Source organism: Mustela nigripes, chromosome X, assembly GCF_022355385.1.
Source record: "Mustela nigripes isolate SB6536 chromosome X, MUSNIG.SB6536, whole genome shotgun sequence".
NCBI lineage: Eukaryota > Metazoa > Chordata > Mammalia > Carnivora > Mustelidae > Mustela > Mustela nigripes.
Genome location: NC_081575.1, coordinates 89,598,503 through 89,626,413, shown reverse-complemented (window position 1 = coordinate 89,626,413; position 27,911 = coordinate 89,598,503).

Genomic DNA, 27,911 nt, shown 5'->3' with positions numbered 1-27,911 from the left:
CAAGGCTGTCTGGCTCCTCACGCCCACTGCCTCTGCCAGAACACAACCCACCCCCGTCTCCAATTTACAGGGTCCCTAAACTAAAAGTCATCCCAACCCAAATCTCTACTGCCCATTTTCCCCGAAGAAGGCTTTGTGCTCACCCAAGCCACTGAACGCCAGGCCTCAGGGCTTTCCCTCCACGGTGGCTAAGCTTGGCACGTGGGCCTCCCACCATGCTGGGTCCCCCCAGCCACGCAACAGCTGCAACAGGCAGCCTTCCCGGCATGCCTCATTTGGCCAGGCCGCTCCAGCTGCCTCCTGCGCCCCACAGCCAGCCACCCCAGGCCACCTCGCGGCCTCAGAGGAAGGCCCACCGAGGCGCACGGGTGTGGTCCCTGGGTCCCGGTCCAACACCACCCACAGCCCTCCCAAGACCTGCTCTGCATTCTGCTACGGTGATAACAGAAACCCATCAAGAGGAAGAGCGAACATGAGACTGTGTGTGTGTGCGCGCGAGTGCCCATGCATGTGTGCACGTGCGTGTGTGCGTGTGTGCGTGTGTGTGTGTGTGTGTGTGTATGAAGAGATTTGCTTGGAAACACCAAACCCTCACCAAAGATGTTCCCAGCCCTCATTTGTACACACAGTCTTCAAACATCAAAGTGTTTGTTAAGTGTAAATATTTTTATTCGCTCCCCTCCTTCTCCTCCCTCCCCTCTTCCATCCCGGCTTCTAGCTCAGCAGATGCCAGGAGACCCCTCTGAGTCAGAGCCAGCAGGGATGGTTTGGGAAAAGGGCACTTCCCGGTCCCAGCGGGCAGCCGGCAGCTGCGCCTGACAGCCGCCCGGGACTCGGATCCCAGCCACTGGCTCCTCTCTTGGCGCCTGTTTCCATAGGAACGGGCAGGCCCGGGATTGGCGGCCTGGGGAGCGTTACCCACGCTGGCTGCTTTGCAAGTGGTCCCTCCATGGACCTCCCCTAGCCTGCCCAGCCTGGGCCCAGGCCTGCCCTGGAAAAGGACCAGGAGCCTGGAGAAGTGTCCAAGTACAGGGAAGCTGGGGGGACTCCCCCGGAACACCCCGAAATTCCAAGGCTCGGAGAGTCTGAGACAACACCTTGCTTGGAGCCTGCCTTACCCCACAATCCCTGCCCTCCTCCACTGGATACTCAACAGAGCGCCCGGTTCAGCTTTCCCACAGGGCCCACCAGCCAGGCAGAGGACACAGAGCTAATTCAGATAGCTCAGACGAGGCACCAGGCCACACAGGGCAGCCACTCCTTCCCCTCCAGAAAAAAAAAAAGAAAAAGAAAACCTTATGAAGCACCTCTCTGCTCCACGGTCTCTTGTGCCCTGCAGGTCAAACTGCGCTCTGCCTCTTAGTTTCCCTGCCAGCCCTGTGCTGTACATCTCTCATGATTAAACAGAAAGCCGACAGAGGGCCTTTCTGAGTCCCCAAAGCTAGGACCACAATGGCATTTGCGTCTTCTCTACCAAATTAAGAAAGAGGAAATGTTCTCTGATGGCCAGGACGGTCCTAGCTGTCGCCTTTGAACCCCAGTCTTGCGTCCTAGATCTTTTGCCATCATCAGGCTGGCCCGCAGCCTCCTTAGGCCTCCCCACGATGGGTTCTCCTAGGGTGGGAAGGCCCCCCCCACTCCCCAATCTGCAAAGCTCTAAGGGCGCTCAGGGAGAAGCTGGGGTTTGGCTGATGGGCTCGAGGAGTCTAAAGGCCCCTGCTCAGAGCTAGAGGTTGAAATGCCAACCCAACCCAGCGGCAGGAACTAACCAGCTCTTAAAGCAAGAGGACACTCAGGACTATTGATCAGAATGCACAGTCTACATCTATAATTAGACCCAGAAAGCTGCTTGCGCATCAGAAAGAGCGAGAAAGACATGACCGTGGCTCCGCTAAAGCCAGATACGCATCAGGATTGCACAAAACAAACAAAAACGCCAGGGCTGAAAATGCCGCGCGTTGTTCCTCCCTCCCTCTACAAGGTTCCCCGTGAGTCACACGCTTCAGCCCTGCAAGAGCAGCCAGATGTGATGGAGCCCCTGTACACAAGGCAGCAACAGCTGACTCTGGGGGTGGAGGGGGGCATGGCAGCCAGCCCTCCCATTGCCGCTGTGGCCATGACCTCCCAGATCAGGGCAGCCAAGCACCTGGTGTCCTTGAAGCCCCGGGGAAGCAAAGTTGCCTTGGAGAAGTTTCGTTTGCTTTTTGCATTATTAAAAGTGGCAGGAAAGGGCTCAGTTTCTGGGCATTTTGTGGCGTGCGTTTGTTCTTTCGGATAATGAATCTGATTTGGGAACTGCAGCTAAAATTTGGCGGGGGGGGAGTCCATTAGAAAGAAATACTGTTTGTTGGGGCTGTGGAATGCTGGTGGCAAATTGCCCTTCCTAAGTGCTGTTTTTTTGAAAACTCATTCCTGCGGTAGGAAAATAAAGCAGATTTCAAACACTTAAGAGATCATTTTCAGAATGGTCTAGATGCACGCTGGTATGCTGGCGCATTTGCCTTTCATTGTTTTTTAATCACTATTTTGTCAAGTTTAATTGCTGCCATGCTAACAACCCAAACGGGAGCGAAACAAAATAGGGGATATCTATCATTGGTGAGAGCATTTTGATGGAATCTATATGCATTTGCATCTTCTCCACCAAATTAAGAAAGAGGAAAATAGAAAAGGTTTTTTCCGTTGCCGGTGGAAGGATCTTTTTCATCGGCCTGGGTGGGGAAGTCCCCAGAGCAGCGGGCAAACCAGGCAGCTTCCCACATACCGGCTCAGCCTCCTCTGAACTTACTCGAGCTGGGCTTTTCTTGCCTGGATTTTCCTTCTAGGGATATTGTGAATTCTCACAAGTTCTTGCTGGCCGATGGGAGCCTTGAAGGCAGAGAGAGACTTTGCCTCAAGGATGCACACCGGTCCCAGGTCTGCTTCTCTTTCTCCTCCAGGGCTCGTGGCAGACACACGGAGGCATTACTGAGAACCTTCACGAAGGGACTCTGCCCGGCTTCCCCAGAGTGTGGTAAGCTGCCTCCAGCTGTTAGCCTTGGCAGGTTCGGCCACATCTTTGGAGCTGAGGTCACATCCATCTCCGAGTGGCCCCCACCAACAGCTGAGCAAGGTGGTGGCCCTCCGGACTGGCCCTTTGGCACCAACACCACCGGGCATCCATTGCTCAGAGTATCCCACTGGGCTGGTGGAGACGGATCAGAACTGTGTGGCCTCCTGCCGCCGCCCCCTGCCCCATCCCGCCTCCCCCTTGCTTTCATGGGCTCTTCTCCTGGGTTATTATTTTAAGTCAGCTCTCAAAAATCACTAACTCCGTCTCGGCAGCTGCTCCCCGGACCACTCAACCTGAGACCACCCTTTTGGCCACAAGATGGCTTTTTCAAGCTCGACAGACCACCCTCGTGCCTGTTTGGTGATTATTTAATGCAAATATATACCAGGTGCTTTGCTGAAGACCAGGAACGTCAGGGACCAGCTCTATTGAACGATTGGGGCTGAACCCCGGGGAAGGTGGGAAGCTCTTTCAAAAGGGGGTTCCTAAATGGTCAGTGCAGACCTAGCATCTGGCAACTCGAAGATGCACCTCAAGGAACCCATGGTCCCCAGATGCAGCTATTGTGGAATTAGGGGCTGTGTCCCTACAGGCCTGGGGCTTGTTACCCCGCCCTCGGCTCCCCAAGTAGACTGCCTCAGCTCCTTGAAGGCCAGGACATGCCTGTCTTACTCACCACTCTGTCGACAGACTCTAAAACTAAGCATGGCGCACGCTTACTGATCAGTGAGCGCTTGATGAATGAATGACTGATCACGCCTCTTTCACGGCATTTCATTACAATTCCCCCAGGGCTCCCCCACTGCCCTGAGGACGGGGTCCAAAGCCATTCGCATGGTAGAGGAGAATATTCAAGGTCTGGCCTCCCGGAACCCTCTTTCCAGCCGAAACTCAGAGAATTAGCCAAGCCCCCGCCCTCACTCAGCCTCGCTCAGCAGCGGCTGCCTCCCCTACTACTTTTTGGGCAGCCCCGTGCCTACTAATGCTGAGAAGACTGCCTCATGCCTTTTCCCTCTTCCTCTGCTCTGACATCCAACTCCCGGACGACAGGACCCTCAAAAGCCATGCCGGTGTAGGACATTTGAATTACAGGGCTCCCGGCCAAAAATAGTGAACCCAATGGTCTCCTGGGCCAACTCCCAGGAAGGGGTTAGCTGAGGAAGGTCATTAGCATGAGTTCTCATGCTGCACTGAAAGGACACCTCATGTTCTAATACACAACGGGCTACATTCCAGACACCGTTCCAAACACCTCGTATGTGTTAACTACTTGGGGGCCCTGCGCCCCCTCCAACGAGGTGGGTGTTGTTCATACCTTCACTTTCCAGGTGAGGGTGCTGATGCACGAAGGGGTTCTGGAACTTGCTCAGAGTCACTACAGATGGCTGAGCTGGGATTGGCACCCAGGCAGGCCGACTCCCAATGTTATGCTACAACCAGGTACCTTGTCCCCCTGCCTGCGTGGCTTGTGGCTGTCCTCAGGCCTGGTTGTTGGAAGGGATTCTGAGCCAGCTGGGGCCGTTGGGATAAAAGCACCACTAGACCTGGGGCACCAAAGTGGCCCCTTCGGACCTCACCAACAGGAGGAATGAATAGCCTCCCCACGGCCCACCCCTCCTCCCTTATCTCCTTCGCATCCCCCTCACACCTCCCCCCACATGTCCCAATGGTCTGCCCCACCTGACCCTCTCCCAACCACCCCCAGCCCATGTCACTGCCTTTGGGAACCCTCTGCCAACTCTGGGGTCCCAGCTGGGCAGCGGCCCTGGCAGGGCTGGGTGTGGGCCAAGTTAGGGGGTGGGGGGCTCCCATGAGGGGTCTGCCCTTGTCCTGTGAATAAACTCCTCCCCAAGGGAGCGTGATGTTATGCAGCAGATGAAAATGCCGTGATGGGGGGAAGAGAGGGATGCTGTCGAAGAGAGTAAAAAAAACTGTGTTCTACTTTTGGAAGAAGGGGTCCCCCATTTTCTTTTTGCAGGGTGCCTGGCAAATTATGTAGCTGGCTCTGCTCCCCCAATTCGGAAGGCCCTGAGATAGAGGAGCCCAGGGAGGCAGGCAGGGAGTTAAGCTGTTAGCATGTGAATTATGCTCCCCAGAGCAGCAGGTGAGCTCAGATATCTGGACCAGATGTGGGTGGGGCATCCACAGGGGCTGCGGCTGGGGGCCTCCCCCTTCTCGAAGCAGCTGCCTTAAACACCTTTACGCTGCCATCCCGTGGCCTGATGGGTGTTGGTTTCCACCAACCTGATTCTGAGTCCCACCGCCCATCTAAGCAGGACTTGCGATTCTCTGTGAGGCCTGAGAGTCAGAGAAGAACAGAGAGGGAAAATGCCATATAGGCCTGAGTTCATCTCCCATGACTTGGTTCTTATTAACCTCAGCCATAAGGCTCATCCCCTCTCCACTGCACAAAGCCATTGCTTATGCCTCTGTTTGATGGCGCTTTGGAAGCAGGTAACTTCATGGGCCACTGGCCAGTCTGTGACTTGGTCATCCTTGGGCAACTATCCATTCACGCCCCCCAGTCCAGTCGGTACATGCAAGGGTGACAGTATTCCGTGGCACTGGCCTGGAGACATGTCACAAGAGATGTTCTGGGACCTGGGATGCCGGATTCTCTCGGGAGAATGCCGTGGATGGGTCAGGGATTCTGAGCCTTGGTCTTGCTAGTGGTATCAACAGCTGATGTCAAAAGGATCAGAAAATGAAACATACTCTTCAAATATTGAGAAGCAGACATTTTGATGACTCAGAAGGCATTAGGAGGTAGGGCAGTAAAGTAAAGCAATTCTACAGGTACTCAGGTCTCAAACCAACCCACTGATTTAAGAAGGAATTTGCTCAGACTCTCCAGGATTAACTAAGACTTTAGCTGGCTAAACAACTCAAGAACACTAGTGGTCCTAACCCGGATCTATTGCAAAGAAATTTCAGATCCACCCAATGTGGGCTCATCCAGGTTCAAGCATTCTGCTTTACTGGGTATAATCGTCAGCTATGTCTACAATAATGCTGCATAACAAGTCATCCCCAAACTCAGTAGTTTACCAAACAAACGTTTATTTATCCTGCTGCTGGGTCTACAGGTCATGTAGGGAAGTTCTGCTTCAGGCTCCTGAGTGGGTTGGGGGCCATGGGGGGCAGCACTCAATATGCTCTCACTCTCCTTGGACCCGTAGCTAGTGGGGACAGACCTGTAGACAGCAGAAGTACAAAGGTTTGAGAAGAAACACAAGACTGGCCCCCTGTCACTCCTGCCTACATACCATTGAACAAAGTAGGCCACTGGCTAAGCCCTGCATGGGCTTACCAAGACGCAGGGAAGTACGTGGCTCCCTGATCTTGTGAGGGGTACCAAAAAGTCACATGCCAGCCTCCTGCTTTGAAGAGTGATTGCCTCAACTCTTCTGACCCTTAGGATGGTAACTCACACAGTGAGTATCATATCGAGTGCCTACTTCTCATTAATTTCTTCCATCTTCACTATTTTGTTACTAAATGTAGAATTAAATAAGCGTTGAAGTGTCCTATGTATGTTTTGCTCTTGGAACACAGCGTTAAGGGCACGCTGCTTATTACTTATGAAGCGGATGAATTAGAGGGCCACACTGGAGCATAATTAATGATAAGAAAATTCCTCATTAGGTTGTGTTATAATAACTAATGACAACTACTGAGATTATTTTATCCATTTTAATAGGATTTTTGTATTGTTTTAGCCTAAGGTGGTTTTAGTTTAGGGGCTCAGGAATGCCCCCGATTTTTTTTTTCCTTTCGTAACTATGACTTAGGCTGATGAGAAGTCACCCTATGAGGTTTTCCAGGAATAGAATTCTTATATTAAGCAGAGGAAGGCAGTACAGGTGGCTGGGGGTTGAGGGGGGAGGAGTAGGGGAGGAAGTCGTCTGGTAAAGGGGCAGAAGCACAGATGCTTGTCACTCCTGACATACAGACAGGCCGGTGAAAGTAAAACGAAACAGTGTTCTAAGAGGAACCTGCCCGCTCCCTAACCCGACCCTGGGCTGGATGGAAGGCATTTTGCTCCATCTCTATCAGGAGCCCTGCCCGCCTCTTGTAAGTGTCCTACCTGCCGGCCCCCCAGTTCACGTGGATTAGAAAATAGCATCCCCACCAGCTGTCCACTTGACCAGTCTTTCTCAAGTCTGGGTGGGTGCTGGGACCTGGGGTGAGCAAACATCAGGAGTTTGGGGTCCTTAGCCACTGGGACTGTTTGGACAGACTTCATGTTGGGCAGCCACTGAGAGGCACCATGGCTTTGGAGCAGGGGAATTCAATTCCCGGCTCCTCCACTTACTAGCTGGGAATGTGAATAGTCACATTCCCATGGCAGGTTGTTGAACTCTTTGGGCCTCAGTTTCATCATCCATAGAGTGGGAATAGGATCACTATACTGTGTGCATGCGCACACATGCAGAGTTGTTGATAATATCCAATAGGATGCCCTTTAGAAAAAGGTTGGCCCTGCTCTTAGCACTTGGCTTTAACTCAAAAGATGGGAATTAATGTGGGTCCACAATCACAGGGACCAACAGGTTCAGAATTCTGAATTTGTTATTTTTTAGGAAGGTCTTATGGTGCGGTCACCATATAGTACATGAAACCCCATATACCCCACACTCAAACACACTAATGTTCCTTGCAGCAAAGTGTATGAATAGTCACATTCCCTGGGATGGAATAAGGCTCTAAACAGCCTCGCGTGTGTTTGGCCCAGGTTTTGCCATCAAATGAGTTTTCGCCCAACCTTTGTGTTCAGAGCTTTGGGAACATTAGTACTGAGGATAAATGGGTATATTAGCAAGTTACAAGCATTCAGACCACAAGAGAAGAAACGGAGGCCACCGGAGTAAGAGAGGGGGTGAGGGGGACAGCGGGGGGTTGCCCAGAGGCCTCTTCTTTTTGGGGCTTAATGACCACCCTCCAGGGGCAGAGAGAGGATGAAGGCAAGTCGGAAACCGGCTGCCAGGCAGAGGATGGTGGGAAAGGAAGACAGACGGTTCCTGCATTTTGAGTAGCGTCATTTGACTCCCCAGACGCCTAGGAAATATTCATTCCCAGACCCCCTCTCTCAGCCACTATATAGCTGAATAAAAGGATGCAAGGCAATGAATAAATAAACAAACGAGAGGAGAGAGGACAGCGGCTGGGGTCCACACCCGAGGAGAGGTAGATGGGTCAGACACCCCTTTCTCCCAGGCATTCCAGAAGGTGCCCTTGAAGGACCACTGGTGATGTCCGGGCTGGAGGTGCCTGGTCAAGTTGAGTGTTCACCTGGCTGTCAACTGCAGGCCAGAGGGGAGCAGAGCTAGGGTGGGGTGACCCCTTTGCCAAGGACATCGGCATCTGGGGGGAGCAACCCAGCCCTTTCTCTCAGGACTTTCATAAGCCCCAGGAAGCAGATAATGCTATTATCCTGGGTTTTGTTCCCGGGTTCCTGATGGCAGCCTCTGGTGCATCGTTAGTAGCAACGCTCTGTGTGTGTGTGTGTGTGTGTGTGTGTGTGTGTGTGTGTGTTGCCTATGTAACAACAGAGACACACAGAGAAAACAATGGTTTTCTCTAAGCCCCAAAGGGAGCAGCCCCGGTGCTTGGGAGCTGAGCTGAGGGAGAGAGAGTTGCATGTTCTCCTCCCCGTGTCTTTTCTTATTTTGCATTTCTCATTACATCCGCATGTCACGGGGCTGCTGGCTGATTTATAATTTATTGGTTTAGTGTCTCGCGGCAGGGAAAGGATGCTACGCTATATTTTTCAGGGACACTCAATTCAACTTTGGTGAAGCAGCCAGGGCCACAGCTGTGAGGGACACAGAAGGAAGATGGGTGAGAGGAGGCAGCCAGCGAGCCCCACACGGCTCGGCCAGTCCTGGCCCAATGCCACCTGCCACACGGAGACGCTGGCCTGCTCCGGCTTTTGATTGAAGTGGGGGCTTTCTAATCCAATTTTGGAAATTCCATCTCAAGTAGGCATGTAAAATGCATCGACAAGTCGGGGCACTGGGTTCCAAGGACCTGGTGCGTTCCTGCCTTCCAGGGCCTTCCAGGGCCGACCCTGGGATGACGATTCATGGGAGAGGGATTTCACGAACAAATTCCACCAGCAGAAAGGGGTAAGGGAGTCCATTCATTCGTTAGGACTGCTGTCACAAAGAACCACCCACTGAGAGGCTTAAACAACAGAAAGGCGCTGTCTCATGGTTCTGGAGGCCAGAAGTCCAAGATCAAGGTGTTGGAGGGTTGCTTCCTTCTGAGGGCCGTGAGCGGGGCAGCTGTTCCAGGCCTCTCCCCGAGCTTCTTGTGGTTTGCTGGTGGTCTTGGATGTACTTCAGCTTGTGGCATCATCACCCCCATGTCTGCCTTCATGTCCGTGCAGTCTTCCTGAGTCCACACCTGTGTCCGAATTTTGTCTCTTTGTAAGGACTCTGGCCATATTGGACCAGGATCCCTGAAACCTGCTTACTTCTTTAAAGATCCTATATCTCTATACTTTTTCATTCTCAGGCACTGGGGTTAAGACTTCAGTGTAGGAATTTGGGGGGCAGGGGTGGTCACAGTGCAACCCCTAATGGGAGGTGGGGAAGTGAAGAAGAAAGGAAGAAGGCCAAGGCAGGGGGAAGTGCCACAAGGGGTCCCCCAGCAGGGAACTTGGGCTCAACTATATAAGGCATTCCTGGGGACCAGAGAGGGAGGTCACCTTCAGACATGCCCGACCAACCAGTAGACAAAGGAGTCAGAGTATCTGTGAAAGGAAACCCCCAGAAGGCTGTTGGTTCGTAGGCACTCCCAGCCCTCCCTGAGCCCAGAGCCCAAGGATGCTGGCTGTCGGGAAGCAAGGCCCCTGGAAAGTGGGGTGCCCGGGAACAGAAGAAGGATTTCGCGGAGGCATGGGGAGCACTGGGAGCACCTGCCGTGAGCCTTCAAGTTCCTTCTCTGCCAGAAGTCACTCATCACCACTTTGTTGTGCTGCCTCTCGCAGATGGCGGACACATGCCCATCCACCCCAGGGCCTGAAGGGGAGACAAATCCTGAGAGATGAGAGCATTCACTCCCAGAAAAGCCTAGATCGATGCTGAAAAGCCAGTTGTGTCTGCTAGCTTTTCGCCAGCGGTGGCTTGGAGCACCAGGGAGCGGGGGTGGGGCGGGAAGGGGGGGTTAATCTACAGACAGGCAAGGGGACTGGCCGTTCTGGTGTCAAACAGGAAGAAGGAAATACACTTCGGGAAAAGTGGTAATGATCGACTCTTGGGGTTAGAATCACGGTCTTTGATTGAATAACATGGCAGGGTTCTGATTCAATAGTAATCTGATTTGGTGGCACACCAATAATAAATTCTCCAGCAAACTGAAAAATTCTGTAGGGTAATGGAAAGCATTCAAACCCCATGGTTTTCATTGAATTAAATATGAAAATGTATCATACAATCGATATTGCAATATTTGATTCAATCAGCATTTGGGGATGGGAACCGTTTTCTCCCATTTGTTCTTATGCTGTCGCAAAATATTTCAATTTGCTTCAGAATTTATTATTGACAAATCACCCTAACGGCCGTTGGGGGTTGGGGTGGGGAGCTTGTCACAGAGGATTGGCAGCTGAGAAATGTTGGGGCCAACCCTGGGCCTGGAGAAACAGCCAGGGACTGTGGAAAGCTCAGGTGAAATTCCAGAAGGGAGCTGATTATGCATGGCAAGGGGAGACAGGAGGACATTAGTCATTGGGAGACGGAGTCAGGACAGGTTGCCCGCCTTTCCTCCAGATGGGGGCTACTGTCCTGAAGCATCAGCTTGCCCTGGACCAAATTAAAAGGTAGGCAGAGGGGACACCCCACCTCCTCTGCTCTCTGAGACTCTGGCCCCTTCACCAGGAAAGGGCTTTCATCCACAAACCAGCAGTGAGTGCCTTAAAGCAGCGATGGTCCTGGTGGCCATTTCTTTAGGGCTGGACTGGAATCCGCAGATCTTGGCTAGGTTCATGAGGGCTTGTGGGGTCAAGGGTCAGCTCCAGGCTGGCTAGTCCAGAGCGGCCCTGCTGACATGTCCTAAGGCTGGCTGGCCTTGGCAATGACTGTGACAGGACCATGTGTCTCTCAGCTCCCAGTGGACTCTCCCAAGCCCAGAACACAGTGGCATCCAGGTGTAGCGGGAGGACAAGCCTCAGTGTGCAAATGTCATTCGAGTTCATGCTTGCGACACATTTGCTGAGCCCCCATCGGCCGGAGCGAGATACAAGGACAGCTCAGATTCGAGCGGTGGAGGAAAGCTTCACCTCCTGATCCGTGAATTCACAGTGCAAGGACATAGACTCAAGGAGGGGAGGTATCTGTGGCCACTTTTGCAAATGGCCATCATTAGCATCATTTCTTTTCAGGTGCTTATCATAGCCCACCTTCTGTAAAACTAGGGACAGGAAGCCGCTCTCTCACTAGCCCAGAGCTCCTGGAGGGCAGGCTATCTTTGCTTTTTTTTTTTTTTTTTATATTATTTTATGTAACCCAGCAAGCTCGAAAAAATACTTTCTGGATGAACTATGTAAGTATAATTATATAATTTTACAAGAAGGAATACTTCTAGAAATACATTCATACTAACGAGTTAAATAATCAAAATGGCATGCCTTACAAGAGTATTTGCATTTTTAAGCTAATGGTAGGCAAAGGGCACAGCTTAGCATAAACAGAAGTTCTGGGTAGAATTTTAGGAATCCCTGATGGGTGGCTATTTTAGAAAAGAGCGTCTATCCCATATTCCTCAAATTGTACCGTTAGACAAATTTCTACTCCACTTCTAAGTATGGCTGCCTATCTGAGGCTCCTGGTGTGGGTGGGAGGCTTGATGGGCATTGCCCCATTTCCCAGGTCTTTAAATTAGTCACCCATGGAGTTCTGGACTGCCCCCAAACCCCGGCTCCAAGCACGCTTAGAAAAAGATAGAAAGAGCTAGCAGGAGTTCGCTGGAATTGGGCGAGACCAGCTGAGACCAACAAACTGGACCCAAGAAGCCCGTAATCAGTCAACCAATTGGACACATCCCAAACTTATTATGCGTCCATAACTGCCTCAGACACTAGGGATAGATCAGTGAGCAAGACAGACCAAGTCTGTTCTTGTGGTGCTCCCATTCTAACGTCTGAGCCAAAGACACTGAAGCCAGAGAAAGCAGGAGCCAAGAGCTATCCCAGAGGAGAGTTTGGAAAGTATTCAAATCCTGAGCACTGAGGTGGGTGGCGTGAAGTCTTCCAGCTCAGCTCCCCGCAGTCCCCAGCGCTCTCTCCACACACGGCGGCTCGCAGCAATGTGGAAGGCAGAACAGCACAGGCGTCAGGCTCCTGGGAAAGGAACCCAAGACAGGCAAGGCGGATGTGCGTGCCATGCCCAGGACTTTCGAAGCATACATCCTCATCACTGTTCTGAGCATTTCACGTGTATGAACTCATTTAATCTTCACAACAACACCGTGACTGTATCAGCCAGCTTTGGCGGCGTAACAATCACAAAACTGTAGTAACATACAACAATTAACACTCTTTCTGTATTTACAGGATTCAGCTGATGCGGGCGGGGCTGGGCAACTTGGCTGATCTTGCCTGCACTTGCCTGTGCGCCCGGGGCAGGCACGAGGCAGGGGTGAGCCAATCTAGGCTGACCTCCGCTCTGAGGGGGCAACTCAGCCCTGCTCCACCTATCCCATTGTCCAGCAGGTGTGTCTTTATGGCAGTGACAGAGGCATAAGAAAGCAAGCCCCCAGCCCAAACTTCCAGCATCACCTGCTTCACATCTGCTAACTTCCCGCTGGCCAAAGATGTCACATAGCTGAGCCCAGAATCAAGGAGGTGAGGGTGGCGTTGGGGGAGGGGGGTACAGGGAGGCAGATTGCTCTGCTACAGCAGGAAGGCAGTGGAAATTACAAGACAAAGGGCATAGATTTAGGGAGGACAGAAGAATCAAGACCAATAAGGTAATCTACCGCAAGGAAGCAGGTACGACCATTAAGCCCATTTTACAGATAAGAAAGCTGAACCCAGAAAGTGCAAGATACTTGCCCAAGGCAGCCCAGGTAGTAACTGGTGTATCCAGAACTTGACCTCAGAACATCTGCTCTTACCAGCTCCCCTTCACCATTTCACTTCTTAGCTCTAGCTTAATCCAAAGATAAATCTAAGAGTATGGGATATATGGACTGTGTCTCCTGCAGGAAATCCTCCATAAATACTTTTTTCTTCCAGCCTTTGGCAGGCATTAAGCCACAGTGCATTCAAGGTTAGACTCCCAGTCAAATACCCAGAGTTTGGGAATTAAGTGTTATTTGGATGTGGAGCCACATGTTTTAACAATTAGCTGCACTGGGTTTTGACATGTGAGGAAGCTGAAGAACCTGGTGAGGACACAGCTTGATGGGAAGGTTTCTCTCCCTGCTGTGGGGGTTGGGGATTGCTGAGGAGGGGTACAAAGCAGCACCCCAGGCGGGGCTGAGTTTCACACAGAAAATCAGTTTGGTCCTTTAAGTGCAGAGGAGAAGCAGCAATCCAGAGTTGCCTAACATGGAGTAGGGCCTCTTAAACTTTTTGGGGTCACAGACCTTTGGAGAACTGATGAAAATGAAGGACACTCCTACCAGTCCCATCTGCAGTAAGGTCGGGCTATAACAACTTAGGCTGGACAGTTTCCAAAGCAGATGTCCATTTCAGGTCTGCAAATTTCAGTAAGGAGCTCATAGGCTGTTTAACTTGAACCACGCAAATTCCTGGCATCCCCTTCCAGAACAACTTGAGGCAAAATACACCCCTGGCTGGATTCCAAGTCAAGGGGGTAGGGGGTCTTCTTTAAAGACGAAGCCTCTGCCCCTCTATTCCAGCCTCGTCCTAGCGACTCCAGCGATGTGACCGGAAGCCCACACTTCTATCCCTCCACTCCCACAGCCGGCTAGAGGGGACCAGCCGTGGTAATGTCAGTTGCCCCAGGAAGCCACAGATTTCGAAAGATTCATTTCTGGCCTGAGTCCAATTGGGAAAGTCTTAGGACATTTCTATGGCGAGAAGCGGTCAGGTATAATCGTTAAGATTGTAGATTCTGGAGCCAGGAGCCGAAAAATGATCAAATCAATCTTTTCTCCCTTGCATTTCTCTCTCTCAATCTCCCTATCCCTCCTGCCTCTCAGCTTGCTAGAAGAAAAGAAGAAAACTCCTCTCCATTCTCCACTGGCATTCATTTCTCAAATCTTACGAAGGACTTCTGATTGGCCCTGGTTGGGTCATATGATCCCCTCGGTTCGATCGCTTGGGCCTGATGATTGGCCAGGCCACGGTCACCTGACTGCTCTGTGGCCCAAGCACTGGTGGGGCCTTGGGACCTATCATCTCCTCCCAAATGGCCCGGGGATGGCAGAGCAGGTGTTGTGCAACTTAGAGAGTGGAGCACGACAGGCTGACCCAGCAGGGTCCAATTATTGAGCACTGTGACCAGACAGAGCGCCCTGTGAAGCTCGCTGCTGTGCTGGCTGCTGGGACGGGATGTTGTGGGAACATGGCTTATTGGGCTGGAGTGTTTCTCAAACTCCCAAATCACCTGGAGGGCTTATTTAAACTTGAGTTGCTGGGCCCCACCCCCAGAGTACAAATGGCAGAATGTGCATTTCTAACAAGTTCGCCTAGCAAGGAGCTGCTGCTGGTGGTCCAGACTTTGAGGCATACAGGCAAATTGCCTAGTGTGCCCTCTAAAAAGACCCCAGAGAAATCTCTGTCTGGTCTCCGTATTAATCTACAATGAGTGTTGCTTCTGACCAATTGCTTTCTTTTGATTTGTACAGACACTGAATCTTATCCATCATGTCTCCTGCTTTGGGCTGGCCTCTGGAAAGCTCAGGGCTAACCATGTGGCCCCGTTCTGTCATATGTCTACAGAGCCACAGAGCCTCAGGTTCATCCACTAACCTTAACCTTAGCTTCATTTTTTACTCTCATTTCTGTTTTCCCTTCAATCTAAAAAATGATTTGGTTGAAAGTGACGGAAACCAACTTGACCTATGTTGAGCAAAAAAAGAAAGATTGATGACAAGAATACCGGAGTGTCCCGTGAAAGAGGAATGTGGTAAGATCCAGAAACAGCTGGAGCGAGGGACCACTCGCGATCCCCCCACTTGTCACTTTGGCTTCCCACTTCCTTTTCATTGCCCTCTCTCGCTACAGCCTGGCTTTCTCCCCTGGGTGGAAACATGGTTACCAGAGACTCCTGGGCTTTACCTCTTCTTCTCAGTCTGCTGCTCTGATGCTTTTCCTCCTCCAGGTTAAAAACAGCTCTGCTTGACCCCGTCAAGTCAGGTGCCTATCCCCCAGCCAATTGGCTGTGGCAGGGGTAGGGTCATCTTATGCAGAATGCCGGCCCTGCTATAGGATGAGCTTGAATTTTGGGGGACTGTAACTCTCATACGAGGAATTGACTGGTGTGATTATGGAGACTGACTAGTCGAATCTGTAAGGTGAAGCCACAGGCAGACCTAGAAAGAGACAGTGTTCCAGTCTGAAGGCCATCAGGCAGGAAAAGCCAGTGTTGCAGATGAAGTTCAAGACCACTTTCTATAAAATCCTCTCTTGCTCGAGGAAATGAATCTTCTTCTATTCAGAATTTCAACTATTTTGGTACAGCCCACCCACAGTGGGAGGAATAATTTGCTTTGGCCAAAATTTACTGCTTTAAATGTCACTCTCATCCAGAAACAACCTCACAGAGACACCCAGAGTAATGTTTGGCCACATTTGGGGGCATCCTGTGGTCATTCAAGTTGACACCTACAATTAACCATTAGAGATACCTTCTTTAAATGGTGTAAATTACATTTTCTTTCATTTCTGAATCCTCAGCACCTAGCCCAGTGCCTGTCATATGATAAGAACTTAGTCAATGTCGCATGAATAAATGCACAATTGTATTTTTAATGGAGGGTGGGAAAAGGGGGAGTGGTAAACTTCGTCATTTAAAGGAATTCTGAGATTAGACCGGCTACACTGGAATGTGAGGAATTATACCCTAATTCACTCAACTGATAGGTTCTGACTTTAATTTATTGGATCTCCTTAAAGCCCTCTGTAAAGAGGTTTGGTGGTTTTAAGTTTCCTCCTTCCTCAAAGACCAGGGTGGTGATGGAGACACATACTTTTGTGACAGAGACGAGAATTTAGCACTCTGTTCAGCCATCAGCCCCTGAACTTCCGGCTCAGTGCGATTCTGCCCAGGTGGTCTGAGGAAACGGAAACCAGTCTCCCACATCTGAACTCAAGAGGTGGGCAGCACCTTTTCACAGCTGAAGGGGCCATGTGACAGGAAACGCATCCTGCAGTATGTTCCAGCAAAGTCATCAAGTCGAAGGTGGCCACTTCCCATTCCCAGAGCTGCCCCTCCCCCTATGTCCGGCCAGCGTGCAAGGGTGAGGAGCCCCTGTGTCTACAAATGCATTGTCAAGTTGCATTTTTTTTTCTCTAGTTGAGAGCCTCTCGTAGCAAAAGTTGCTGCCAGCTAGCTACATTGGAAGGTGGTTCCAATGCCACATTGGAGTGGAAAGCAGTTGCTGGGATCCTTTGTTCACATCTTACACCGAAATTTTCGAAACATGTAGAGAGTCTATGCTGGAGGTTGAAGAGGGGCTCAGGAAATCAGCTGGCTTCTGGTTTACTCACTGGGCCTCAGTTGCCCCATCTACAAAATGGGCATGATAATAATGCATAATGTTGCTGTGATCGTTCAATAATATAGGTTATTAAATCTCTCTTGAACATGGTTTATTGAATACCCATTATACGTCCACTACATAGACAGGGTCCTCCCCCGCTTATGGACATTTAAGGAAAATGAGCTGGGCAGCCCTGAGCTGTGCCTCAAGTTGTAGGTCAGGGCAGTGGCTGCCATCACGGCACAAGAGGTAGCAAGTGTCCCCATGAGATCTGAGACACATGGGTACAGGCAGGGGGTTACCTTTAAGGGGACACAGGGGTAAAAACTCCACCCGACATGCACAGCAGGCATAACCACATTAAAATCCATTATATAAAAGAAATTCGACATTAAAATATTTTAGGAAAAATGATTTAAGTTCTAGAGGAACATAAAGAACATTATCACGGTTGCTCACAAACACACCAACAACAGAGATGGACGCACGGTCGAGGCTCAATAAATGTACGTGTCTAGGTATCAGTTTGGGGGCAAGCAGAGTGATGACAATGTGGAAGACTTAAAACTTGCCTTCTGAGTCTCAGATTCCAATCCCACATTTGCAGTTCACTGACTGTACCTGTACCTTCATCAGCACATCCAGTAATGATTTTGTGAGCACCTACTATGTGCCAGGCATCCTTCTAGCCTCGGGATACAGCTGTGGGGAAAAAATAGACCAAAAAAATCGCTTACCCTGGAGTTGCATTCTAGTAGGTAATAGACAGATGATAAACCAATAAAAGATACAATGTCAGTTACAGGTAAGTGTCATGAAAGAAAAATTTTAAATAGAGAGAAGCCATAGGGACTGGAGGAGGGAGTTGCTGTTGGAAAAATCACTTCATCTTTCTAAGCCTCGACTTTCTCCTCTGTGAAGTGGGGAATAATCTCCCTCTCATCGGATTCCCTTGATAAATTACTCTAGATAGTCTAGCTAAAGTGACTAATAACACCTGGGAGGACCTCAGTGGATGTGCCCTCCACAGTCCCTGCCTGTACCAACAAAAACCACCCAGTCAGTGAATGCTCAGAAGAAGCATCTTCCTTTTGGCTCCTCAGTAATGCCCCTGGTCTTCTTGGTCTGTATCTATCTCAAGAACATCATCTTACCGTAGAAGATTCCAGGCCTTTGTTGTAATCTAGGCGGAGGCACCCCGTATTGTGGGAAATGCAGACTTAGGTACTAGACAGACGTGAATTTCAATCCCGACTCTGGCTCTACCAGTTGTCAGACATGGATTGTTATTAAACCAGAAATTACAGGGGCGCCTCTGTGGCTCAGTGCAGAAGCGTCCAACTCTTGGTTTGCACTCAGGTCATGATCTCAGGGTCATGGATTCAAGTCCCACATTGGGCTCTGCGCTCAGTGGGGAGACTGTTAGAGACCTTCTCCCTCTCCCTCTGCTCCTCCCCTTGCCTTCATGCTCTCTCGCGCTCTCTCTGGCTCTCGAACAAATAAATAAAATCTTTGCACAGTACCTACAATGGTGGAGTAGGGAAAGGGCTGAAGGACACCAGCACTGAGAACATTCCCCATAGGTAGTGGGTGCTGTGCCTATCCCAGCTCCTTCTCTTCTCCTTCAAGCAGTGGAGGAATGGATTGTCATCTCCAGAAGGCCAGCTGTTTATGCCCTCCCTGGTATCTGTCAGGTGCCAGGAGATAACCTTCACCCCCGGAGAGGCTGATGAACAGACTTCAATGCAGATGACACGTGCAGAGATGCTGACAGGTGGCAGGAACCACACAGGGATACCGAGGCACTCTGAAACTACGAGCAGTTGGAAGCCGTTAGCACCCTTAGGGACAAGGAGAGGGAATGGCTTGATAGGAGAGTCCGGTGGGGAGGTGGAACCTTGAACCGGGTGGGGGGGGGGGGGCCGCGGGGGGGGGGGGGGGGCCCGGGGACGGGGGGGGGGGGGGGGGGCCTCGAGCAGGAGCTGCAGCTCCGGGGACGGGAGGATGGGATGGAGGACCCAGGCTTCTTTGTAGCAGGGAGGGGCTGAAGGAGAAACACCCTGACCTCTTCTTCCTCCCACCTGCCATCTGTGGCTTGGGACAGGCCAAGACCAAAGGAAAGTCAGCGGGCAAGAAGCCCGATGATGTCAGTCCACAGAGCTGGGTCTCTGGAACGCAGAACGTCATGGAAAATGGTGAAGAGTGGATCTAGGAAGGCAAAGAGCACACACCTGTACCATGATGTTGGCTCCTAAGATCCTGCTAAGCACCAGCTGTTTCTGGACAGATGCGCTTCTCCCATCAGAGCGGACCTGCAGATCCACCCCTAAGAGTGGCCAGGGTGGGGCCTGAGAATCAGCATTTCTGACCAGTTCCCACGTGGGGTTGATGCTGCCCATTTGAGGACCGTACTTGGAAGTCCGCTGCTTTACAGCACAGCCTCTCTGGCGAGCAGCTGCCCCTTCTGCCTGTACTTAACATTGAACTGGCTCTTACTGGGCCCTGGGACAGCTCCAAGGGCCCGCAGGACCCTGGACAGCCATCCACAGCTGCCGTCAGCTGACAGCCGGAGGGCCCCAACCCTGTCAGTTCTCACACACGTGGGCGTGCACAGACACACACGCACGCGAACGCACGCACACACACACACACACACAGATTAGCTGCACCTGGATGCCTGGCCCGTTTCCTAGGGGAAGATGAGTCAACCACTCCTCGGGGCCAGGCGACATCCTGTGCTCGGGCCAGGAGGTCACAACTCCTGGTCACGCGACATTGCCTCTCTGCAGGCAGCCCTGCCAGCCTGCAGCTTCCCCTGACATCTTTGTTTTAGAGGAAATGAACACAGAAGGCGGCCGGGTCCCTGCCAAACTGGGTCAACCATGCCCCCTTCATGGGTCCCCCGATAGGCTGGGACCCATCAGAGAGCTGCCCCCCCACTTCCCGTTCTCACCCGGCTCCTTTTCTGACCCGTCCCTTATCTCAGCTTCCTGCTTGGAGAGTGTCACTCTGGCTAGAGTCACATATGAGGCACCCCACAGAGTGTCAGTGGTGGGAAAGGCCTCCCGGGAACACATGCTTTTGCCAGGTGTGGGGGGGAGCTCCTTCTGGTGGTCCTCACCCCCACTCTCTACCATTACAGTTTGGCTCTTGAGCTCACCTTCCTGTGCCCCCTCCCTAACCCCAGCCTCAGAACCACAAGAGACCAAATTCCTGGCCAATCAGCACAGCCATTCCCCCTGGACACGGAGCTCAGTCCTGGGCTGGGTCTGAACTCCAGACAGGGGCAATCAGACTGATCTCCTGGAACGGGTGTGCAGAGCCCAGAGCAGCAGCTTAGGAGAGCCAAAGACACGCAACTCTCGCGTGACTTGAAATTGCCCACCCGTGGGAATACTGGTACCATGGAGAAATTGGCAAATGCTACAAATCCAAGCTTTTTTACTCCAGGAGCCAGTTGTGAGACATTTACCAACATACAACTGCTGGGGAAGGAGCTCTGTTTCCATGAGATGGCTAAATGGGGAGGCTGTGAAGGCAAGAACTTCCTGTTCTACCCAGAGAGTGCTGTGAGCTACAGCAGAGAATGACCACAATGTAGGGAGAAGCAGAGGCAAGAATAATGGGAGAGAGAGAATGATGCAGAGAAAGAGAGAGCTGACATTACAGTGTGTGCCCCTGGATGCAGCCATGCCTAAACCCCAAACTACCCCAGGTATATAAAACTAAAATTGCATTAGCTCGTTTGACTTGGGTTTTTCCCTCAAGCAACCCGAGGAGCCCTGCCTGAAATGGGGCTTGGGAGAAATTATCTTCCACTTGGGAATTCCTAAGATGGTCACCAACAAAAGGACAAGCTTTCTCCATCCAAAAGGGAGTCAGTCTTCTCATGGTTCCCGGATGGAAGGGCACGGAGCCCGATCAGCCCCTGCCAAGCAGAATGTGTGGCATCTAGGATATGTCTCTCCAGGGTTGTGTCATGACTCCAGCCGGTGGGGGCAGGGGCACCCCAAGGGTTGGGCGACAAGCTCAGAGAATTCCCCACCACCACTGTCACTATCATAAAGCTGCGGCTGGACCCCTCTGGCTTCCATTATGTTGAATTTTAGGACGCAAGTGTTTACAGTTGGCCCTCTGGGGGAGCAGAAACTGCCACCCCAAAATATTTCTCTTTGGCATCAGGATTAATTGTAGGCTGATGATTTTTAAGGAGCAATAGACACAGGAGAAGCTCTAAAAACCAGGTAGAAGCTACCTTTTTGTAGAGACATTTCCTCGTACAAGAGAACTTTGCATTCGTTAAGAGTATCTCCTTTTCTGTACCAGGAAGAGGATGATGACAGGGAAATCTCTAGAAACTCTTATCGATGATGAAGGCAACAACCTAAATCTGTGTAACACCTTTACTCTTGATTATTGTGCTTTGCCGGAAAACCTCCCAGAACCTGCCTCCCCTCCCCCAACATCTTCTCTGGTCTTTAGCTGGAGATGGTATTTAAGGGGGTGGCTTGGGCCAGTTTGAACTTACTCAGTTTTCCGGGGTGTCTCCCATGTACCTTGGAGGTATGCATATTATCAAATGTCTGTTTTTCTCCTGCTAGCCTTCTATTTCGGGTGGCGGGGGGGAGGATCTCAGCCGAGAGAAGGATTAGAGGGAAAATAATGTTTCCTCTCCTATAGCTCCCTTCCAGCCTGGAGGTCTCCAAATGAACCCATCCTGCCAGCGCTGCTGGCCCAGGTCAGCTGGGCACACCAGCCCTCTGGGGAGGAGCAGGGCCAGCAAGTCACAGAAGACCCCCATATTGTCTGTAGCTGAGAAAGGGCATGACAGTGCCTGCATCCCAGGGGACATTACGGTGCACTTCCAGCTACCCGCAGCCACCGCACCGCACTGGAGAGCCCACCTGTTAAGCCCCTCCCTCCAGGGCATCCTTCGTAGTCCCAGCCCCAAAGGCGGGTAGCATTAGACCCTTGAGAACCTCTGACCCTTTCTGAAGTGTCTACTTGTGTTCGGGGTCACTCCCCCAATCTTTTTCCTGATCGTGACCGTCCCACTCGTTTGCCACACATTAGTTATCACCCCTCCCCTCCCAACTTTTCTCCCATTTCTGATGGCCACGAAACCCTGACAGCAGACGTTCTAGGAAGGAGGAGAAAGAGGAGAGACTGTGGTTTCATCCCGAACCCTGGGCTGGGCGGGATAAGGAGGGTGACCCAGCACAGGGACAGGGCAGTGGGCTGAGCCCTAGGAGGATGGGAGAGAGAGAGAGAGACAGACACATGGCATGACAGATGGCCCTCTGGTAGACAGAAAGAGGTCCTGAGGCAAGAGGGTGGCCTGCCGAGGAGGGCCCAAGGGTTCAACCCCTCATCGGAGCCTGCCTAACCTCTGCTTGCCCAGACCCAGCCTGGGTGCACGCACATGCACACCCCCCACACACTTGCACACTCCACAGAAACACATACTGCAGAGACACCGTGCACAAACACATACCGGGCACACTACACAGGCAGACACGCAAACACCTGCACCAGCACACACACATATAAAGGCACACACTCGCAATTACATATGCACACACAGCCTGCCTGTGTGCACACGCTCACACACCTGCTTACCGCTCCTGCAAAACCCCAGCTCCTAAAGCAACCGCAGGGACACTTCCTGGACCAAACCCCTTCCCTGTGCCCAGACTCAATGTCATCTTCCGTGTCCCCACGACCACCCCAGCATTTCCCACTTGTCCCCCAACCCCACGCTTGTTTTCCTTTCCTGTGCGATTTTTAGTTTCCATCTGTCATCCTAGGTCATTAATCCCAAAACAGAAGGCCAAAGAAGCGTACCCCTCATAGCCAAGCCATTAACTAATTGCAAAAGGTACGGATCCCATCACCATAATCCCATGGCGGCCACCCGCCCCGCCCCGTGCCTGGCTTCAGTTGTGCTGATAAAAAGGACGAGGCGAGGCGCCTGCTGCTCGCCTGGATGGCCCTGCCGTGATGGATGGCCTGCGTCCGGAAGGGGGGTGGGTCAGGCTGAAGATAGGGGCTGGCAGGTGCACAGGAGCAGGAGCGAGTGGCTAGCTGCTAGGACAACTGTTTCTCCAGCTGAGAAAGGGCCAAGACTCCCTGTGGCCCCAGGGAGAGCAGGCCTCTGAGGACAGACCCAGGTGAGAGAGCCTGCACGAATCCCAGCCCCCTCCTTCGAACGAAATGTTTTCTCACTTGTCAGCAAGTTCAAGGAGACTGGCTCTGGATGGGCCACCCACGGTCTGCAGGCACAAACCTTCTCTCTGACGGTGGTCCTTGAGGGCAGGAGGTGTCCCCGAGCTTCCCTTCACCACCACGGGAGGCTCAGAAGGCCACCCTGGCCGCGTGCGGGGACTCTGTGATGGCCTACTTCCCTGCCGGGGTGGTCGGCGAGTCTGTGTGCGTGCGTGCGCGCGTGTACATTCTGCTTCTCCACTTCCAGGAGCAGAATAAATTGCCGGATTGACAAACCTCCTCCGTCGTTGTTGCGCACAGGGCCCGTGGGGCGGCTGTGGCTACGGTTGCAGTCAGCTGACCTAATCCATTTATCTTATTTATACCGTGTTCCATTTTCCATATGCGGAGCAGGGGGCCTCCTGGATCTGGTATGCAAATTAGACACGATGATTTGCAAATGAGCAGAGGCCTGACACTTTTAAAAATTATCATTAAGAACCCCGCCACCCTGCCACTGGGTGGGAGGAGGGAGGCTGAAACCAGAAAGCTTGGGATGCGCAGCCTCCTTCTCCCCGCCTTCCTGAAGCCTTGCTGCCCCATTGCTCCGGGGCTGATGGGCACAGGCATCACCAGGGAGGAAGAGGCTGTCAGAAGATTCACAGAGAATAACAAGACCAGACAGGGAATTCCAAAGGACGCCTAGCACACGCATGCTTCGGAGTCCCACAGCCCGCTTCTCAGTGAACAGAAGACACAGGTTCTCTAACCCAGTTTTTATTTGTGGGAGAAGGTTGAGGAAGTGAGGTTCATGAATGACGAATCCTTAGGGCCTTTCTTGAGGGCAAGCAGGGACCTGTAGACCTCCCAAGAAGATAATCACTGCTCAAATGGTTCTCAAACAAGCCTTCTAGGACCAGCTCTGAACTCATATTGGAACAGTGGGTACTACATTATAACCCATGAGATAGATAGATAGATAGATAGATAGATAGATAGATATCATGACGCAACATTCTAGAATCTTCTTTCTCCTTCATTCTCCTTTCCAAACCCCCTTCAGGCAGATGTGTCTGTTCAAAATGACGGCACCTGGGCCTTGCTTAGTCTTTCCCGGTGGCCCATACCTAAGAAAGTGACAAGTGATTGAGACAAAAGAAGACAGAGTATCTGATTCTGAATCTTCCTCAGGAACTCCAAGAGGTACATTGACTGTGAGGCACTGGGTATGGTCTCCCAAAACATCCTGGAGAGTGAGTCACCTCTGATGGGCTGACAGAGACCAGTGCCTGGGAACCCGGGGTTGAGAAATGGGACGGTATGGCACCATGCAAAACTTTTCCTTCTCCTTGCAGGAACTACGGCCCTTCTGATTTCCCCTACTCTGGCCTCCAGCAGCCTGCTGTGTTGTTTTCTAGTGTTTCCATTTGAGAAAGGAACCTCATTTTAGTTCAAAGTTCTGTGGATTAATTTGAAGCCGGCGTCTTACTTTTTTTTTTTAATACGCTGGAGAAAAGAGCATGTTGCCCTTTTTCCCCCCAAGTGTCCGTGTTTATTGTTCTGTTTCTAAGAATATACAGAGGAGACATCTCCAAGGCAGCCAGAATGCTTCCATCAGGAATTTCCAAGATGGCGATGAAACCATGTTGCCAATAGTCAGACACATGTGAGCCGATCCCCAACATGCAAATTATGATACCTGATATACGGAATGCGTGGCAAGTTGTCTCTGACAAATAAGACAACACATGCGGAGATTTTAGGGAAATTAAGTACAAGATCCTGAAGACGATAATGCCGCATTTAACCCCACAGCGCCTGGTTTGCATTAAGAACCCACTCAACCCCCTTGCTAGCTCTCAACACAAACTTAAATCTCCTTTGAATCTTGTCTTGATGTGATTCATTAAGGGCAAGCCACCATTGGTGACCAGGCGATGTTTTTAATTACCGTGTTCCCGTTCCCTTTCTGTACGGTCTTGTTGTTATCATTCCAGCAGATACTTACAAATATGACTTCTATGGGGGTTCCCTGTGATCTCTATGAGGACTGGAGCTGCTAATGAGAGCCAGGCAGGCCCCTAGCCAAGGGGGCTGCTGATTATCAAGCCAAGAAACATCCAGACTCAGAAACTAATGAGCTGGCAGAGAGACCGACACAGACGAAGAATGTGGAGCGCAGCACTGAGGAGAGAGGCCACCAAGACGAACTAGGAGCGCTATCAAGAAGAGGGATCGACTTTAATACTATCCAAAGATTTGCAATTGCTTACAGGTGAGGGAGCTGCTCATTTGGAGGTCTTGGAGGTTATAGCTGCTGCCCTTTGGGGAGAGAACAGGAAGGCCATAGAGGGTTAGATCTGTGCCCTGCAGGCTCTGCTTACTCAGGGAGCCCATCTTTGAAAATCAGCTGTCCCAGCTGTCCGTGATGATGCCTCCCAGCCACCCGCACACCGCTCTGCCACACCCAGGCCCTTGCCGACTCCTGGCCCTCTGTGGGACTGCCCTGACCCACAGCGGTTTCATTCACCCAGCATTTATTTCCTTCCATATTATGCCCCGTGCATGGCCCTGGCGAGGAGCTGGGGAGACAAGTCTCTGCCGGTCACTGCCCTGAAAGGGGAGCCAGGGACAGCGGTATGGACAGGAGCGCCACGAAGAAGTGGAGGCTTCCGTGGCTCCTCCACTCGCGGAGAAAGTAGCCGTGTTCTGCCGTGTGACCTGGCCCACAGTGTTGTCTTGATCTGAGATTTCACTCTGCGATCGTTTCAGGCAGATGTCTTGGGACAGAGACGTGCCAGATGGCCCCCAAACCTGGTTCCTCTTCCTGGGCACACGGTTAAACTAATTTTGAAGCCATCTTTCATCTGGATGAGAGACTAGCTTTCACCCATCCCGTGTGAGCAGAGGGGCTGAAATAGTTCAGAATGACAGTGTCTTCTCTCTCGCTCACTCACTCATTCTCTCTCTCGTTCTCGCTCTCTCTCCCATCTGTTAACCAGTGATGCTGGACTAACCTGGAAGGCAGGCTTTGCAGATGGCACAGCTACACGTTAGGAGTAGGTCAGTTTCCCTAAAAGCAGAGGTCCATATGACAGCTCCCGTGCATGGGATTTAGTGACAGAAAGCTCCTGGGTGAAACCCGCAGAGGAGTGAGAGGAGCAGGAGAAGGCAAGGAAGAATCTAAGCAAATGGGTCCTTTGAGATGAGCTTAAGTCTCCGATCCCCTGGGGAGCTCTGGAGTACTCACGGCCTCAAAAAGCTGTGTCCACTGGAGGCCAAGGAGCCAGGCATCTGTGCTCTGGGCTGGTTGGTCATTGGCTGGGGGCTCCCCCTGGGGCTGCCTATCCTTTCTGAGTAGAGTGGCTGCCTGTCCGCCCGGGGCAAACAGCTGGATCGTGGCTTGAGGGTAAGCAATTAGCAGCCCACATTTACAACAGGTGTGAGATGGGACAGAGAAAGGACCTACTACTGTAGCATCCACTACATTGGGTCTCTGCTTGATTGCGTGGGGGCACAGCCCCTCCCCGCCAGACTCATTGGCTGTGACCTAAACAAGAAGTCATCCTTTATTGTTCCAACCACGAAGCCCCTAAAGCCTTGGATTTGTTTGTTACAGGGGCTACTATCTGATTAGCTGCACGCCTAGCCTCCTGAGCCAGAAGCCCTTGACCTTGCTCTGCGGAGGACTGGACCTTAAAAATTGTCACCTTTTTGGGCTGCATGATCTCTGTCCCTACCATCGGCCAGATTGGCCTCGTGCGCTGTGGTTTGCCAATTGTTGTCGTAAACTACAGCCCCCAAGAGTTGGAAAGTAAGCTGGAGAGTGCTTTCTTTTCCACCTAAAGCCTAGGACAGAACTTTGCTGGTACTAGGCAACCCTTTAAAGCCCAGGTGATCGACCTGAAATTTTAAAAATCAAAGTAAGGTTTGGGTCATCATCGTTGCTTAGTTTTATTTCACTTTTCACAGGAGCACTGACTTCCCAGGTCAGGCGGATAATGTTCTGGATTCTGTGCTGGCTCCTTATGAGTTCCTACTGCAGACGGCTGGACCTCCTGCCTCCCATCTCTGTCAACAGCAAGAGCAGAGACCCAAGGTGGAAATAACACAAATGCCTAGCAACAGATGGATAAAATACCCTGTGGTACATCCACACAATGGGATATTATCCAGCCATAAAAAGGGGGAAAAGCCTGATATGTGTTACAGCACAGAAGAAGCTTGAAAACATTATACCTCATAAAAGAAACCAGACACAAAGACCATGTACTGTATAATTTCACTTACGTGAAACATCCAGAAAAGGAAAACTCTATAGAGACAGGCAGCAGATTAATGATTGTCCGGGCCAGGGGCGGGAATGGGCAGGAACTGCTGATGGACGCAAGGTGTTTCTTGGGGTGATGGAAATGTTTTAGAGTTGGATCGTGGTGACGGTTGCACAACTGTGCGAATTTATGAGAAATCTTTGAACTGTATGCTTTAAGCAGGTGAACTTTACCGAATGTAAATAGTAGTTCAATAAAGCTTATTGAATTTAAAAAAAAAAAAAAAAAACCTTCTGCTACTATCTCCATCTCACGCTGTGTTTCCCTGAAACCAAATCAAAGACAACACATGCTGCATTTGAACAGAAATGCCTATTACTTTTTGTCCCTGGCCAAATTTGGGAAAATTGTAGTTTCAAGATGAAAAGCCCCAAAGCGTGCCCAAGTGTGTGCACACACACGTGCACACATACCCCTTTCAAGTTCTTCGCCTTTATTGCCCAGTCGTCACCACCACCACCTTCGCCGACATGGGTTCTAGGACCCAGCACTGACTAGAACTCCTTCCCATAAGGAAAAATGCCTGAATTCCTACCCACATGGAGCAGACTTATGGAGGCACATCTTTCCATTTCTCATCCTTTTTAATGATAAATTCTCTTTTAATCAATGTTTCTGCTCCATGCCATTTTGCATAATTCTTTTGC